The 17,019-nt window shown below is 43.6% G+C and overlaps 20 non-coding genes across 20 annotated transcripts; 9 read left to right on the top strand and 11 right to left on the bottom strand.

The window, feature by feature from the left end:
* Positions 1-344: 344 nt before the first annotated feature.
* On the bottom strand, positions 345-417 carry trnak-uuu (transfer RNA lysine (anticodon UUU)). Its single transcript has one exon. It is a non-coding gene; the product is annotated as a tRNA-Lys (tRNA).
* Positions 418-1,677: 1,260 nt separating this feature from the next.
* On the bottom strand, positions 1,678-1,750 carry trnak-uuu (transfer RNA lysine (anticodon UUU)). The gene has a single exon. It is a non-coding gene; the product is annotated as a tRNA-Lys (tRNA).
* A 148-nt stretch (positions 1,751-1,898) lies between these two features.
* trnaw-cca (transfer RNA tryptophan (anticodon CCA)) lies at positions 1,899-1,970 on the top strand. Its single transcript has one exon. It is a non-coding gene; the product is annotated as a tRNA-Trp (tRNA).
* Positions 1,971-2,345: 375 nt separating this feature from the next.
* On the bottom strand, positions 2,346-2,418 carry trnak-uuu (transfer RNA lysine (anticodon UUU)). The gene has a single exon. It is a non-coding gene; the product is annotated as a tRNA-Lys (tRNA).
* A 1,931-nt stretch (positions 2,419-4,349) lies between these two features.
* Positions 4,350-4,422, bottom strand: trnak-uuu (transfer RNA lysine (anticodon UUU)). Its single transcript has one exon. It is a non-coding gene; the product is annotated as a tRNA-Lys (tRNA).
* A 148-nt stretch (positions 4,423-4,570) lies between these two features.
* On the top strand, positions 4,571-4,642 carry trnaw-cca (transfer RNA tryptophan (anticodon CCA)). Its single transcript has one exon. It is a non-coding gene; the product is annotated as a tRNA-Trp (tRNA).
* A 2,379-nt stretch (positions 4,643-7,021) lies between these two features.
* Positions 7,022-7,094, bottom strand: trnak-uuu (transfer RNA lysine (anticodon UUU)). Its single transcript has one exon. It is a non-coding gene; the product is annotated as a tRNA-Lys (tRNA).
* A 149-nt stretch (positions 7,095-7,243) lies between these two features.
* trnaw-cca (transfer RNA tryptophan (anticodon CCA)) lies at positions 7,244-7,315 on the top strand. The gene has a single exon. It is a non-coding gene; the product is annotated as a tRNA-Trp (tRNA).
* A 374-nt stretch (positions 7,316-7,689) lies between these two features.
* Positions 7,690-7,762, bottom strand: trnak-uuu (transfer RNA lysine (anticodon UUU)). The gene has a single exon. It is a non-coding gene; the product is annotated as a tRNA-Lys (tRNA).
* A 149-nt stretch (positions 7,763-7,911) lies between these two features.
* On the top strand, positions 7,912-7,983 carry trnaw-cca (transfer RNA tryptophan (anticodon CCA)). Its single transcript has one exon. It is a non-coding gene; the product is annotated as a tRNA-Trp (tRNA).
* Positions 7,984-9,025: 1,042 nt separating this feature from the next.
* Positions 9,026-9,098, bottom strand: trnak-uuu (transfer RNA lysine (anticodon UUU)). Its single transcript has one exon. It is a non-coding gene; the product is annotated as a tRNA-Lys (tRNA).
* Positions 9,099-9,247: 149 nt separating this feature from the next.
* Positions 9,248-9,319, top strand: trnaw-cca (transfer RNA tryptophan (anticodon CCA)). The gene has a single exon. It is a non-coding gene; the product is annotated as a tRNA-Trp (tRNA).
* Positions 9,320-9,915: 596 nt separating this feature from the next.
* trnaw-cca (transfer RNA tryptophan (anticodon CCA)) lies at positions 9,916-9,987 on the top strand. Its single transcript has one exon. It is a non-coding gene; the product is annotated as a tRNA-Trp (tRNA).
* A 1,711-nt stretch (positions 9,988-11,698) lies between these two features.
* Positions 11,699-11,771, bottom strand: trnak-uuu (transfer RNA lysine (anticodon UUU)). Its single transcript has one exon. It is a non-coding gene; the product is annotated as a tRNA-Lys (tRNA).
* A 148-nt stretch (positions 11,772-11,919) lies between these two features.
* Positions 11,920-11,991, top strand: trnaw-cca (transfer RNA tryptophan (anticodon CCA)). Its single transcript has one exon. It is a non-coding gene; the product is annotated as a tRNA-Trp (tRNA).
* Positions 11,992-14,370: 2,379 nt separating this feature from the next.
* trnak-uuu (transfer RNA lysine (anticodon UUU)) lies at positions 14,371-14,443 on the bottom strand. The gene has a single exon. It is a non-coding gene; the product is annotated as a tRNA-Lys (tRNA).
* Positions 14,444-15,038: 595 nt separating this feature from the next.
* On the bottom strand, positions 15,039-15,111 carry trnak-uuu (transfer RNA lysine (anticodon UUU)). Its single transcript has one exon. It is a non-coding gene; the product is annotated as a tRNA-Lys (tRNA).
* Positions 15,112-15,260: 149 nt separating this feature from the next.
* On the top strand, positions 15,261-15,332 carry trnaw-cca (transfer RNA tryptophan (anticodon CCA)). The gene has a single exon. It is a non-coding gene; the product is annotated as a tRNA-Trp (tRNA).
* A 1,042-nt stretch (positions 15,333-16,374) lies between these two features.
* Positions 16,375-16,447, bottom strand: trnak-uuu (transfer RNA lysine (anticodon UUU)). The gene has a single exon. It is a non-coding gene; the product is annotated as a tRNA-Lys (tRNA).
* A 149-nt stretch (positions 16,448-16,596) lies between these two features.
* Positions 16,597-16,668, top strand: trnaw-cca (transfer RNA tryptophan (anticodon CCA)). Its single transcript has one exon. It is a non-coding gene; the product is annotated as a tRNA-Trp (tRNA).
* The last annotated feature ends 351 nt before the right edge of the window (positions 16,669-17,019 follow it).

Raw genomic sequence — 17,019 nt, 5'->3', positions numbered from 1 at the left:
ACAGCGAAGTCAATGAATCAGCACAAGTACCAATGTGGCTTTAAAGATCAAATGTTGCTAAACAACGACCAATCCGATGATGCTTTAGATGACAGTCGTCTCTCACAAAAGCATGGCACACTGCAAATTCCTATATCAGATGATGCTATGTGATTGACAGACTTAAATCAGTCTTCAAACAGGGAGTTTAAACCTGGAGGTTCAGATTAAAAATCCTAAAGTTTTCAGACTAAGCTGTTTTGGCTATGGGATTGTATTGTTCACACGTGAACATGTCATGGAAAGTGACAGAAATTGCAATTATAGAAAGACTTGCTTCTGAAGGAAGGTGAATATTAAAAGGACGCCTGAACAGGGACTTGAACCCTGGACCCTCAGATTAAAAGTCTGATGCTCTACCGACTGAGCTATCCGGGCTCTGCATGTAACTGTTTTCGTACACCTAACCAGCCGGGCAGATGCATGTCAGATCGTACATTTCCCCAGAGACACAGGCCTTCATTCCAATTGATACAGTCAACGTAATCTGAACTAGGCATCCCCCCCATAGATGACTTTCTTCCAAGACCTTGTGGCGCAACGGTAGCGCGTCTGACTCCAGATCAGAAAGTTTCGTGTTCAAATCACGTCGTGGTCAGAATTTTCATGTGTGCAATCGCTGCCTTTACACAGCGAAGTCAATGAATCAGCACAAGTACCAATGTGGCTTTACAGTTCAAATGTTGCTAAACAACGACCAATCCGATGATGCTTTAGATGACAGTCGTCTCTCACAAAAGCATGGCACACTGCAAATTCCTATATCAGATGATGCTATGTGATTGACAGACATAAATCAGTCTTCAAACAGGGAGTTTAAACCTGGAGGTTCAGATTAAAAATCCTAAAGTTTTCAGACTAAGCTGTTTTGGCTATGGGATTGTATTGTTCACACGTGAACATGTCATGGAAAGTGACAGAAATTGCAATTATAGAAAGACTTGCTTCTGAAGGAAGGTGAATATTAAAAGGACGCCTGACCAGGGACTTGAACCCTGGACCCTCAGATTAAACGTCTGATGCTCTACCGACTGAGCTATCCGGGCTCTGCATGTAACTGTTTTCATACACCTAACCTGCCGGGCAGATGCATGTCAGATCGTACATTTCCCCAGAGACACAGGCCTTCATTCCAATTGATACAGTCAACGAAATCTGAACTAGGCATCCCCCCCATAGATGAGATTCTTCCAAGACCTCGTGGCGCAACGGTAGCGCGTCTGACTCCAGATCAGAAAGTTTCGTGTTCAAATCACGTCGTGGTCAGAATTTTCATGTGTGCAATCGCTGCCTTTACACAGCGAAGTCAATGAATCAGCACAAGTACCAATGTGGCTTTACAGTTCAAATGTTGCTAAACAACGACCAATCCGATGATGCTTTAGATGACAGTCGTCTCTCACAAAAGCATGGCACACTGCAAATTCCTATATCAGATGATGCTATGTGATTGACAGACATAAATCAGTCTTCAAACAGGGAGTTTAAAACTGGAGGTTCAGATTAAAAATCCTAAAGTTTTCAGACTAAGTTTTGGCTATGGGATTGTATTGTTCAAACGTGAACATGTCATGGAAAGTGACAGAAATTGCAATTATAGAAAGACTTGCTTCTGAAGGAAGGTGAATATTAAAAGGACGCCTGAACAGGGACTTGAACCCTGGACTCTCAGATTAAAAGTCTGATGCTCTACCGACTGAGCTATCCGGGCTCTGCATGTAACTGTTTTCATACACCTAACCTGCCGGGCAGATGCATGTCAGATCGTACATTTCCCCAGAGACACAGGCCTTCATTCCAATTGATACAGTCAACGAAATCTGAACTAGGCATCCCCCCCATAGATGACTTTCTTCCAAGACCTCGTGGCGCAACGGTAGCGCGTCTGACTCCAGATCAGAAGGTTGCGTGTTCAAATCACGTCGTGGTCAGAAGTTTGATGTGTGCAATCGCTGCCTTTACACAGCGAAGTCAATGAATCAGCACAAGTACCAATGTGGCTTTAAAGATCAAATGTTGCTAAACAACGACCAATCCGATGATGCTTTAGATGACAGTCGTCTCTCACAAAAGCATGGCACACTGCAAATTCCTATATCAGATGATGCTATGTGATTGACAGACTTAAATCAGTCTTCAAACAGGGAGTTTAAACCTGGAGGTTCAGATTAAAAATCCTAAAGTTTTCAGACTAAGCTGTTTTGGCTATGGGATTGTATTGTTCACACGTGAACATGTCATGGAAAGTGACAGAAATTGCAATTATAGAAAGACTTGCTTCTGAAGGAAGGTGAATATTAAAAGGACGCCTGAACAGGGACTTGAACCCTGGACCCTCAGATTAAAAGTCTGATGCTCTACCGACTGAGCTATCCGGGCTCTGCATGTAACTGTTTTCGTACACCTAACCAGCCGGGCAGATGCATGTCAGATCGTACATTTCCCCAGAGACACAGGCCTTCATTCCAATTGATACAGTCAACGTAATCTGAACTAGGCATCCCCCCCATAGATGACTTTCTTCCAAGACCTTGTGGCGCAACGGTAGCGCGTCTGACTCCAGATCAGAAAGTTTCGTGTTCAAATCACGTCGTGGTCAGAATTTTCATGTGTGCAATCGCTGCCTTTACACAGCGAAGTCAATGAATCAGCACAAGTACCAATGTGGCTTTACAGTTCAAATGTTGCTAAACAACGACCAATCCGATGATGCTTTAGATGACAGTCGTCTCTCACAAAAGCATGGCACACTGCAAATTCCTATATCAGATGATGCTATGTGATTGACAGACATAAATCAGTCTTCAAACAGGGAGTTTAAACCTGGAGGTTCAGATTAAAAATCCTAAAGTTTTCAGACTAAGCTGTTTTGGCTATGGGATTGTATTGTTCACACGTGAACATGTCATGGAAAGTGACAGAAATTGCAATTATAGAAAGACTTGCTTCTGAAGGAAGGTGAATATTAAAAGGACGCCTGACCAGGGACTTGAACCCTGGCCCCTCAGATTAAACGTCTGATGCTCTACCGACTGAGCTATCCGGGCTCTGCATGTAACTGTTTTCATACACCTAACCTGCCGGGCAGATGCATGTCAGATCGTACATTTCCCCAGAGACACAGGCCTTCATTCCAATTGATACAGTCAACGAAATCTGAACTAGGCATCCCCCCCATAGATGAGATTCTTCCAAGACCTCGTGGCGCAACGGTAGCGCGTCTGACTCCAGATCAGAAAGTTTCGTGTTCAAATCACGTCGTGGTCAGAATTTTCATGTGTGCAATCGCTGCCTTTACACAGCGAAGTCAATGAATCAGCACAACTACCAATGTGGCTTTACAGTTCAAATGTTGCTAAACAACGACCAATCCGATGATGCTTTAGATGACAGTCATCTCTCACAAAAGCATGGCACACTGCAAATTCCTATATCAGATGATGCTATGTGATTGACAGACATACATCAGTCTTCAAACAGGGAGTTTAAACCTGGAGGTTCAGATTAAAAATCCTAAAGTTTTCAGACTAAGCTGTTTTGGCTATGGGATTGTATTGTTCACACGTGAACATGTCATGGAAAGTGACAGAAATTGCAATTATAGAAAGACATGCTTCTGAAGGAAGGTGAATATTAAAAGGACGCATGACCAGGGACTTGAACCCTGGACCCTCAGATTAAATGTCTGATGCTCTACCGACTGAGCTATCCGGGCTCTGCATGTAACTGTTTTCATACACCTAACCTGCCGGGCAGATGCATGTCAGATCGTACATTTCCCCAGAGACACAGGCCTTCATTCCAATTGATACAGTCAACGAAATCTGAACTAAGCATCCCGCAAATAGATGACTTTATTCCAAGACCTCGTTGCTCAACGGTAGCGCGTCTGACTCCAGATCAGAAGGTTGCGTGTTCAAATCACGTCGTGGTCAGAATTTTGATGTGTGCAATCGCTGCCTTTACACAGCGAAGTCAATGAATCAGCACAAGTACCAATGTGGCTTTACAGTTCAAATGTTGCTAAACAACGACCAATCCGAGGATGCTTTAGATGACAGTCGTCTCTCACAAAAGCATGGAACACTGCAAATTCCTATATCAGATGATGCTGTGTGATTGAAAGACTTAAATCAGTCTTCAAACAGGGAGTTTAAACCTGGAGGTTCAGATTAAAAATCCTAAAGTTTTCAGACTAAGCTGTTTTGGCTATGGGATTGTATTGTCCACACGTGAACATGTCATGGAAAGTGACAGAAATTGCAATTATAGAAAGACTTGCTTCTGAAGGAAGGTGAATATTAAAAAGACACCTGAACAGGGACTTGAACCCTGGACCCTCAGATTAAAAGTCTGATGCTCTACCGACTGAGCTATCCGGGCTCTACAAGTAACTGTTTTCATACACCTAACCTGCCGGGCAGATGCATGTCAGATCGTACATTTCCCAAGAGACACAGGCCTTCATTCCAATTGATACAGTCAACGAAATCTGAACTAGGCATCCCCCCCATAGATGACTTTCTTCCAAGACCTCGTGGCGCAACGGTAGCGCGTCTGACTCCAGATCAGAAGGTTGCGTGTTCAAATCACGTCGTGGTCAGAATTTTGATGTGTGCAATCGCTGCCTTTACACAGCGAAGTCAATGAATCAGCACAAGTACCAATGTGGCTTTACAGTTCAAATGTTGCTAAACAACGACCAATCCGATGATGCTTTAGATGACAGTCGTCTCTCACAAAAGCATGGCACACTGCAAATTCCTATATCAGATTATGCTGTGTGATTGACAGACTTAAATCAGTCTTCAAACAGGGAGTTTAAACCTGGAGGTTCAGATTAAAAATCCTAAAGTTTTCAGACTAAGCTGTTTTGGCTATGGGATTGTATTGTCCACACGTGAACATGTCATGGAAAGTGACAGAAATTGCAATTATAGAAAGACTTGCTTCTGAAGGAAGGTGAATATTAAAAGGACGCCTGAACAGGTACTTGAACCCTGGACCCTCAGATTAAAATTCTGATGCTCCACCGACTGAGCTATCCGGGCTCTGCATGTGACTGTTTTCATACACCGAACCTGACGGGCAGATGCATGTCAGATCGTACATTTCCCCAGAGACACAGGCCTTCATTCCAATTGATACAGTCAACGAAATCTGAACTAGGCATCCCCCCCATAGATGAGATTCTTCCAAGACCTTGTGGTGCAACGGTAGCGCGTCTGACTCCAGATCAGAAGGTTGCGTGTTCAAATCACGTCGTGGTCAGAATTTTGATGTGTGCAATCGCTGCCTTTACACAGCGAAGTCAATGAATCAGCACAAGTACCAATGTGGCTTTACAGTTCAAATGTTGCTAAACAACGACCAATCCGATGATGCTTTAGATGACAGTCGTCTCTCACAAAAGCATGGCTCACTGCAAATTCCTATATCAGATTATGCTGTGTGATTGACAGACTTAAATCAGTCTTCAAACAGGGAGTTTAAACCTGGAGGTTCAGATTAAAAATCCTAAAGTTTTCAGACTAAGCTGTTTTGGCTATGGGATTGTATTGTCCACACGTGAACATGTCATGGAAAGTGACAGAAATTGCAATTATAGAAAGACTTGCTTCTGAAGGAAGGTGAATATTAAAAGGACGCCTGAACAGGTACTTGAACCCTGGACCCTCAGATTAAAATTCTGATGCTCCACCGACTGAGCTATCCGGGCTCTGCATGTGACTGTTTTCATACACCGAACCTGACGGGCAGATGCATGTCAGATCGTACATTTCCCCAGAGACACAGGCCTTCATTCCAATTGATACAGTCAACGAAATCTGAACTAGGCATCCCCCCCATAGATGAGATTCTTCCAAGACCTTGTGGTGCAACGGTAGCGCGTCTGACTCCAGATCAGAAGGTTGCGTGTTCAAATCACGTCGTGGTCAGAATTTTGATGTGTGCAATCGCTGCCTTTACACAGCGAAGTCAATGAATCAGCACAAGTACCAATGTGGCTTTACAGTTCAAATGTTGCTAAACAACGACCAATCCGATGATGCTTTAGATGACAGTCGTCTCTCACAAAAGCATGGCACACTGCAAATTCCTATATCAGATTATGCTGTGTGATTGACAGACTTAAATCAGTCTTCAAACAGGGAGTTTAAACCTGGAGGTTCAGATTAAAAATCCTAAAGTTTTCAGACTAAGCTGTTTTGGCTATGGGATTGTATTGTCCACACGTGAACATGTCATGGAAAGTGACAGAAATTGCAATTATAGAAAGACTTGCTTCTGAAGGAAGGTGAATATTAAAAGGACGCCTGAACAGGTACTTGAACCCTGGACCCTCAGATTAAAATTCTGATGCTCCACCGACTGAGCTATCCGGGCTCTGCATGTGACTGTTTTCATACACCGAACCTGACGGGCAGATGCATGTCAGATCGTACATTTCCCCAGAGACACAGGCCTTCATTCCAATTGATACAGTCAACGAAATCTGAACTAGGCATCCCCCCCATAGATGAGATTCTTCCAAGACCTTGTGGTGCAACGGTAGCGCGTCTGACTCCAGATCAGAAGGTTGCGTGTTCAAATCACGTCGTGGTCAGAATTTTGATGTGTGCAATCGCTGCCTTTACACAGCGAAGTCAATGAATCAGCACAAGTACCAATGTGGCTTTACAGTTCAAATGTTGCTAAACAACGACCAATCCGATGATGCTTTAGATGACAGTCGTCTCTCACAAAAGCATGGCACACTGCAAATTCCTATATCAGATGATGCTGTGTGATTGACAGACTTAAATCAGTCTTCAAACAGGGAGTTTAAACCTGGAGGTTCAGATTAAAAATCCTAAAGTTTTCAGACTAAGCTGTTTTGGCTATGGGATTGTATTGTCCACACGTGAACATGTCATGGAAAGTGACAGAAATTGCAATTATAGAAAGACTTGCTTCTGAAGGAAGGTGAATATTAAAGGGACGCCTGAACAGGGACTTGAACCCTGGACCCTCAGATTAAAAGTCTGATGCTCTACCGACTGAGCTATCCGGGCTCTGCATGTAACTGTTTTCATACACCTAACCTGCCGGGCAGATGCATGTCAGATCGTACATTTCCCCAGAGACACAGGCCTTCATTCCAATTGATACAGTCAACGAAATCTGAACTAGGCATCCCCCCCCATTGATGATTTTCTTCCAAGACCTCGTGGCGCAACGGTAGCGCGTCTGACTCCAGATCAGAAGGTTGCGTGTTCAAATCACGTCGTGGTCAGAATTTTGATGTGTGCAATCGCTGCCTTTACACAGCGAAGTCAATGAATCAGCACAAGTACCAATGTGGCTTTACAGTTCAAATGTTGCTAAACAACGACCAATCCGATGATGCATTAGATGACAGTCGTCTCTCACAAAAGCATGGCACACTGCAAATTCCTATATCAGATGATGCTGTGTGATTGACAGACTTAAATCAGTCTTCAAACAGGGAGTTTAAACCTGGTGTTCAGATTAAAAATCCTAAAGTTTTCAGACTAAGCTGTTTTGGCTATGGGATTGTATTGTCCACACGTGAACATGTCATGGAAAGTGACAGAAATTGCAATTATAGAAAGACTTGCTTCTGAAGGAAGGTGAATATTAAAGGGACGCCTGAACAGGGACTTGAACCCTGGACCCTCAGATTAAAAGTCTGATGCTCTACCGACTGAGCTATCCGGGCTCTGCATGTAACTGTTTTCATACACCTAACCTGCCGGGCAGATGCATGTCAGATCGTACATTTCCCCAGAGACACAGGCCTTCATTCCAATTGATACAGTCAACGAAATCTGAACTAGGCATCCCCCCCCATTGATGATTTTCTTCCAAGACCTCGTGGCGCAACGGTAGCGCGTCTGACTCCAGATCAGAAGGTTGCGTGTTCAAATCACGTCGTGGTCAGAATTTTGATGTGTGCAATCGCTGCCTTTACACAGCGAAGTCAATGAATCAGCACAAGTACCAATGTGGCTTTACAGTTCAAATGTTGCTAAACAACGACCAATCCGATGATGCATTAGATGACAGTCGTCTCTCACAAAAGCATGGCACACTGCAAATTCCTATATCAGATGATGCTGTGTGATTGACAGACTTAAATCAGTCTTCAAACAGGGAGTTTAAACCTGGTGTTCAGATTAAAAATCCTAAAGTTTTCAGACTAAGCTGTTTTGGCTATGGGATTGTATTGTCCACACGTGAACATGTCATGGAAAGTGACAGAAATTGCAATTATAGAAAGACTTGCTTCTGAAGGAAGGTGAATATTAAAAGGACGCCTGAACAGGTACTTGAACCCTGGACCCTCAGATTAAAATTCTGATGCTCCACCGACTGAGCTATCCGGGCTCTGCATGTGACTGTTTTCATACACCGAACCTGACGGGCAGATGCATGTCAGATCGTACATTTCCCCAGAGACACAGGCCTTCATTCCAATTGATACAGTCAACGAAATCTGAACTAAGCATCCCCCCCATAGATGAGATTCTTCCAAGACCTTGTGGTGCAACGGTAGCGCGTCTGACTCCAGATCAGAAGGTTGCGTGTTCAAATCACGTCGTGGTCAGAATTTTGATGTGTGCAATCGCTGCCTTTACACAGCGAAGTCAATGAATCAGCACAAGTACCAATGTGGCTTTACAGTTCAAATGTTGCTAAACAACGACCAATCCGATGATGCTTTAGATGACAGTCGTCTCTCACAAAAGCATGGCACACTGCAAATTCCTATATCAGATGATGCTATGTGATTGACAGACTTAAATCAGTCTTCAAACAGGGAGTTTAAACCTGGAGGTTCAGATTAAAAATCCTAAAGTTTTCAGACTAAGCTGTTTTGGCTATGGGATTGTATTGTCCACACGTGAACATGTCATGGAAAGTGACAGAAATTGCAATTATAGAAAGACTTGCTTCTGAAGGAAGGTGAATATTAAAGGGACGCCTGAACAGGGACTTGAACCCTGGACCCTCAGATTAAAAGTCTGATGCTCTACCGACTGAGCTATCCGGGCTCTGCATGTAACTGTTTTCATACACCTAACCTGCCGGGCAGATGCATGTCAGATCGTACATTTCCCCAGAGACACAGGCCTTCATTCCAATTGATACAGTCAACGAAATCTGAACTAGGCATCCCCCCCCATTGATGATTTTCTTCCAAGACCTCGTGGCGCAACGGTAGCGCGTCTGACTCCAGATCAGAAGGTTGCGTGTTCAAATCACGTCGTGGTCAGAATTTTGATGTGTGCAATCGCTGCCTTTACACAGCGAAGTCAATGAATCAGCACAAGTACCAATGTGGCTTTACAGTTCAAATGTTGCTAAACAACGACCAATCCGATGATGCTTTAGATGACAGTCGTCTCTCACAAAAGCATGGCACACTGCAAATTCCTATATCAGATTATGCTGTGTGATTGACAGACTTAAATCAGTCTTCAAACAGGGAGTTTAAACCTGGAGGTTCAGATTAAAAATCCAAAAGTTTTCAGACTAAGCTGTTTTGGCTATGGGATTGTATTGTCCACACGTGAACATGTCATGGAAAGTGACAGAAATTGCAATTATAGAAAGACTTGCTTCTGAAGGAAGGTGAATATTAAAAGGACGCCTGAACAGGTACTTGAACCCTGGACCCTCCGATTAAAAGTCTGATGCTCTACCGACTGAGCTAACCGGGCTCTGCACGTAACTGTTTTCATACACCTAACCTGCCGGGCAGATGCATGTCAGATCGTACATTTCCCCAGAGACACAGGCCTTCATTCCAATTGATACAGTCAACGAAATCTGAACTAGGCATCCCCCCCATAGATGAGTTTCTTCAAAGACCTCGTGGCGCAACGGTAGCGTGTCTGACTCCAGATCAGAAGGTTGCGTGTTCAAATCACGTCGTGGTCAGAATTTTGATGTGTGCAATCGCTGCCTTTACACAGCGAAGTCAATGAATCAGCACAAGTACCAATGTGGCTTTACAGTTCAAATGTTGCTAAACAACGACCAATCCGATGATGCTTTAGATGACAGTCGTCTCTCACAAAAGCATGGCACACTGCAAATTCCTATATCAGATGATGCTGTGTGATTGACAGACTTAAATCAGTCTTCAAACAGGGAGTTTAAACCTGGAGGTTCAGATTAAAAATCCTAAAGTTTTCAGACTAAGCTGTTTTGGCTATGGGATTGTATTGTCCACACGTGAACATGTCATGGAAAGTGACAGAAATTGCAATTATAGAAAGACTTGCTTCTGAAGGAAGGTGAATATTAAAAGGACGCCTGAACAGGTACTTGAACCCTGGACCCTCCGATTAAAAGTCTGATGCTCTACCGACTGAGCTAACCGGGATCTGCACGTAACTGTTTTCATACACCTAACCTGCCGGGCAGATGCATGTCAGATCGTACATTTCCCCAGAGACACAGGCCTTCATTCCAATTGATACAGTCAACGAAATCTGAACTAGGCATCCCCCCCATAGATGAGTTTCTTCAAAGACCTCGTGGCGCAACGGTAGCGCGTCTGACTCCAGATCAGAAAGTTTCGTGTTCAAATCACGTCGTGGTCAGAATTTTCATGTGTGCAATCGCTGCCTTTACACAGCGAAGTCAATGAATCAGCACAACTACCAATGTGGCTTTACAGTTCAAATGTTGCTAAACAACGACCAATCCGATGATGCTTTAGATGACAGTCATCTCTCACAAAAGCATGGCACACTGCAAATTCCTATATCAGATGATGCTATGTGATTGACAGACATACATCAGTCTTCAAACAGGGAGTTTAAACCTGGAGGTTCAGATTAAAAATCCTAAAGTTTTCAGACTAAGCTGTTTTGGCTATGGGATTGTATTGTTCACACGTGAACATGTCATGGAAAGTGACAGAAATTGCAATTATAGAAAGACATGCTTCTGAAGGAAGGTGAATATTAAAAGGACGCATGACCAGGGACTTGAACCCTGGACCCTCAGATTAAATGTCTGATGCTCTACCGACTGAGGTATCCGGGCTCTGCATGTAACTGTTTTCATACACCTAACCTGCCGGGCAGATGCATGTCAGATCGTACATTTCCCCAGAGACACAGGCCTTCATTCCAATTGATACAGTCAACGAAATCTGAACTAAGCATCCCGCAAATAGATGACTTTATTCCAAGACCTCGTTGCTCAACGGTAGCGCGTCTGACTCCAGATCAGAAGGTTGCGTGTTCAAATCACGTCGTGGTCAGAATTTTGATGTGTGCAATCGCTGCCTTTACACAGCGAAGTCAATGAATCAGCACAAGTACCAATGTGGCTTTACAGTTCAAATGTTGCTAAACAACGACCAATCCGAGGATGCTTTAGATGACAGTCGTCTCTCACAAAAGCATGGAACACTGCAAATTCCTATATCAGATGATGCTGTGTGATTGAAAGACTTAAATCAGTCTTCAAACAGGGAGTTTAAACCTGGAGGTTCAGATTAAAAATCCTAAAGTTTTCAGACTAAGCTGTTTTGGCTATGGGATTGTATTGTCCACACGTGAACATGTCATGGAAAGTGACAGAAATTGCAATTATAGAAAGACTTGCTTCTGAAGGAAGGTGAATATTAAAAAGACACCTGAACAGGGACTTGAACCCTGGACCCTCAGATTAAAAGTCTGATGCTCTACCGACTGAGCTATCCGGGCTCTACAAGTAACTGTTTTCATACACCTAACCTGCCGGGCAGATGCATGTCAGATCGTACATTTCCCAAGAGACACAGGCCTTCATTCCAATTGATACAGTCAACGAAATCTGAACTAGGCATCCCCCCCATAGATGACTTTCTTCCAAGACCTCGTGGCGCAACGGTAGCGCGTCTGACTCCAGATCAGAAGGTTGCGTGTTCAAATCACGTCGTGGTCAGAATTTTGATGTGTGCAATCGCTGCCTTTACACAGCGAAGTCAATGAATCAGCACAAGTACCAATGTGGCTTTACAGTTCAAATGTTGCTAAACAACGACCAATCCGATGATGCTTTAGATGACAGTCGTCTCTCACAAAAGCATGGCACACTGCAAATTCCTATATCAGATTATGCTGTGTGATTGACAGACTTAAATCAGTCTTCAAACAGGGAGTTTAAACCTGGAGGTTCAGATTAAAAATCCTAAAGTTTTCAGACTAAGCTGTTTTGGCTATGGGATTGTATTGTCCACACGTGAACATGTCATGGAAAGTGACAGAAATTGCAATTATAGAAAGACTTGCTTCTGAAGGAAGGTGAATATTAAAAGGACGCCTGAACAGGTACTTGAACCCTGGACCCTCAGATTAAAATTCTGATGCTCCACCGACTGAGCTATCCGGGCTCTGCATGTGACTGTTTTCATACACCGAACCTGACGGGCAGATGCATGTCAGATCGTACATTTCCCCAGAGACACAGGCCTTCATTCCAATTGATACAGTCAACGAAATCTGAACTAGGCATCCCCCCCATAGATGAGATTCTTCCAAGACCTTGTGGTGCAACGGTAGCGCGTCTGACTCCAGATCAGAAGGTTGCGTGTTCAAATCACGTCGTGGTCAGAATTTTGATGTGTGCAATCGCTGCCTTTACACAGCGAAGTCAATGAATCAGCACAAGTACCAATGTGGCTTTACAGTTCAAATGTTGCTAAACAACGACCAATCCGATGATGCTTTAGATGACAGTCGTCTCTCACAAAAGCATGGCTCACTGCAAATTCCTATATCAGATTATGCTGTGTGATTGACAGACTTAAATCAGTCTTCAAACAGGGAGTTTAAACCTGGAGGTTCAGATTAAAAATCCTAAAGTTTTCAGACTAAGCTGTTTTGGCTATGGGATTGTATTGTCCACACGTGAACATGTCATGGAAAGTGACAGAAATTGCAATTATAGAAAGACTTGCTTCTGAAGGAAGGTGAATATTAAAAGGACGCCTGAACAGGTACTTGAACCCTGGACCCTCAGATTAAAATTCTGATGCTCCACCGACTGAGCTATCCGGGCTCTGCATGTGACTGTTTTCATACACCGAACCTGACGGGCAGATGCATGTCAGATCGTACATTTCCCCAGAGACACAGGCCTTCATTCCAATTGATACAGTCAACGAAATCTGAACTAGGCATCCCCCCCATAGATGAGATTCTTCCAAGACCTTGTGGTGCAACGGTAGCGCGTCTGACTCCAGATCAGAAGGTTGCGTGTTCAAATCACGTCGTGGTCAGAATTTTGATGTGTGCAATCGCTGCCTTTACACAGCGAAGTCAATGAATCAGCACAAGTACCAATGTGGCTTTACAGTTCAAATGTTGCTAAACAACGACCAATCCGATGATGCTTTAGATGACAGTCGTCTCTCACAAAAGCATGGCACACTGCAAATTCCTATATCAGATTATGCTGTGTGATTGACAGACTTAAATCAGTCTTCAAACAGGGAGTTTAAACCTGGAGGTTCAGATTAAAAATCCTAAAGTTTTCAGACTAAGCTGTTTTGGCTATGGGATTGTATTGTCCACACGTGAACATGTCATGGAAAGTGACAGAAATTGCAATTATAGAAAGACTTGCTTCTGAAGGAAGGTGAATATTAAAAGGACGCCTGAACAGGTACTTGAACCCTGGACCCTCAGATTAAAATTCTGATGCTCCACCGACTGAGCTATCCGGGCTCTGCATGTGACTGTTTTCATACACCGAACCTGACGGGCAGATGCATGTCAGATCGTACATTTCCCCAGAGACACAGGCCTTCATTCCAATTGATACAGTCAACGAAATCTGAACTAGGCATCCCCCCCATAGATGAGATTCTTCCAAGACCTTGTGGTGCAACGGTAGCGCGTCTGACTCCAGATCAGAAGGTTGCGTGTTCAAATCACGTCGTGGTCAGAATTTTGATGTGTGCAATCGCTGCCTTTACACAGCGAAGTCAATGAATCAGCACAAGTACCAATGTGGCTTTACAGTTCAAATGTTGCTAAACAACGACCAATCCGATGATGCTTTAGATGACAGTCGTCTCTCACAAAAGCATGGCACACTGCAAATTCCTATATCAGATGATGCTGTGTGATTGACAGACTTAAATCAGTCTTCAAACAGGGAGTTTAAACCTGGAGGTTCAGATTAAAAATCCTAAAGTTTTCAGACTAAGCTGTTTTGGCTATGGGATTGTATTGTCCACACGTGAACATGTCATGGAAAGTGACAGAAATTGCAATTATAGAAAGACTTGCTTCTGAAGGAAGGTGAATATTAAAGGGACGCCTGAACAGGGACTTGAACCCTGGACCCTCAGATTAAAAGTCTGATGCTCTACCGACTGAGCTATCCGGGCTCTGCATGTAACTGTTTTCATACACCTAACCTGCCGGGCAGATGCATGTCAGATCGTACATTTCCCCAGAGACACAGGCCTTCATTCCAATTGATACAGTCAACGAAATCTGAACTAGGCATCCCCCCCATAGATGAGATTCTTCCAAGACCTTGTGGTGCAACGGTAGCGCGTCTGACTCCAGATCAGAAGGTTGCGTGTTCAAATCACGTCGTGGTCAGAATTTTGATGTGTGCAATCGCTGCCTTTACACAGCGAAGTCAATGAATCAGCACAAGTACCAATGTGGCTTTACAGTTCAAATGTTGCTAAACAACGACCAATCCGATGATGCTTTAGATGACAGTCGTCTCTCACAAAAGCATGGCACACTGCAAATTCCTATATCAGATGATGCTGTGTGATTGACAGACTTAAATCAGTCTTCAAACAGGGAGTTTAAACCTGGAGGTTCAGATTAAAAATCCTAAAGTTTTCAGACTAAGCTGTTTTGGCTATGGGATTGTATTGTCCACACGTGAACATGTCATGGAAAGTGACAGAAATTGCAATTATAGAAAGACTTGCTTCTGAAGGAAGGTGAATATTAAAGGGACGCCTGAACAGGGACTTGAACCCTGGACCCTCAGATTAAAAGTCTGATGCTCTACCGACTGAGCTATCCGGGCTCTGCATGTAACTGTTTTCATACACCTAACCTGCCGGGCAGATGCATGTCAGATCGTACATTTCCCCAGAGACACAGGCCTTCATTCCAATTGATACAGTCAACGAAATCTGAACTAGGCATCCCCCCCCATTGATGATTTTCTTCCAAGACCTCGTGGCGCAACGGTAGCGCGTCTGACTCCAGATCAGAAGGTTGCGTGTTCAAATCACGTCGTGGTCAGAATTTTGATGTGTGCAATCGCTGCCTTTACACAGCGAAGTCAATGAATCAGCACAAGTACCAATGTGGCTTTACAGTTCAAATGTTGCTAAACAACGACCAATCCGATGATGCTTTAGATGACAGTCGTCTCTCACAAAAGCATGGCACACTGCAAATTCCTATATCAGATGATGCTGTGTGATTGACAGACTTAAATCAGTCTTCAAACAGGGAGTTTAAACCTGGTGTTCAGATTAAAAATCCTAAAGTTTTCAGACTAAGCTGTTTTGGCTATGGGATTGTATTGTCCACACGTGAACATGTCATGGAAAGTGACAGAAATTGCAATTATAGAAAGACTTGCTTCTGAAGGAAGGTGAATATTAAAAGGACGCCTGAACAGGTACTTGAACCCTGGACCCTCAGATTAAAATTCTGATGCTCCACCGACTGAGCTATCCGGGCTCTGCATGTGACTGTTTTCATACACCGAACCTGACGGGCAGATGCATGTCAGATCGTACATTTCCCCAGAGACACAGGCCTTCATTCCAATTGATACAGTCAACGAAATCTGAACTAGGCATCCCCCCCATAGATGAGATTCTTCCAAGACCTTGTGGTGCAACGGTAGCGCGTCTGACTCCAGATCAGAAGGTTGCGTGTTCAAATCACGTCGTGGTCAGAATTTTGATGTGTGCAATCGCTGCCTTTACACAGCGAAGTCAATGAATCAGCACAAGTACCAATGTGGCTTTACAGTTCAAATGTTGCTAAACAACGACCAATCCGATGATGCTTTAGATGACAGTCGTCTCTCACAAAAGCATGGCACACTGCAAATTCCTATATCAGATGATGCTATGTGATTGACAGACTTAAATCAGTCTTCAAACAGGGAGTTTAAACCTGGAGGTTCAGATTAAAAATCCTAAAGTTTTCAGACTAAGCTGTTTTGGCTATGGGATTGTATTGTCCACACGTGAACATGTCATGGAAAGTGACAGAAATTGCAATTATAGAAAGACTTGCTTCTGAAGGAAGGTGAATATTAAAGGGACGCCTGAACAGGGACTTGAACCCTGGACCCTCAGATTAAAAGTCTGATGCTCTACCGACTGAGCTATCCGGGCTCTGCATGTAACTGTTTTCATACACCTAACCTGCCGGGCAGATGCATGTCAGATCGTACATTTCCCCAGAGACACAGGCCTTCATTCCAATTGATACAGTCAACGAAATCTGAACTAGGCATCCCCCCCCATTGATGATTTTCTTCCAAGACCTCGTGGCGCAACGGTAGCGCGTCTGACTCCAGATCAGAAGGTTGCGTGTTCAAATCACGTCGTGGTCAGAATTTTGATGTGTGCAATCGCTGCCTTTACACAGCGAAGTCAATGAATCAGCACAAGTACCAATGTGGCTTTACAGTTCAAATGTTGCTAAACAACGACCAATCCGATGATGCTTTAGATGACAGTCGTCTCTCACAAAAGCATGGCACACTGCAAATTCCTATATCAGATTATGCTGTGTGATTGACAGACTTAAATCAGTCTTCAAACAGGGAGTTTAAACCTGGAGGTTCAGATTAAAAATCCAAAAGTTTTCAGACTAAGCTGTTTTGGCTATGGGATTGTATTGTCCACACGTGAACATGTCATGGAAAGTGACAGAAATTGCAATTATAGAAAGACTTGCTTCT

This window comes from Salvelinus fontinalis, chromosome 3 (assembly GCF_029448725.1).
Source record: "Salvelinus fontinalis isolate EN_2023a chromosome 3, ASM2944872v1, whole genome shotgun sequence".
In the NCBI taxonomy this organism is placed as follows: Eukaryota; Metazoa; Chordata; class Actinopteri; order Salmoniformes; family Salmonidae; genus Salvelinus; species Salvelinus fontinalis.
This window is presented reverse-complemented; position numbering and strand designations above follow the sequence as displayed.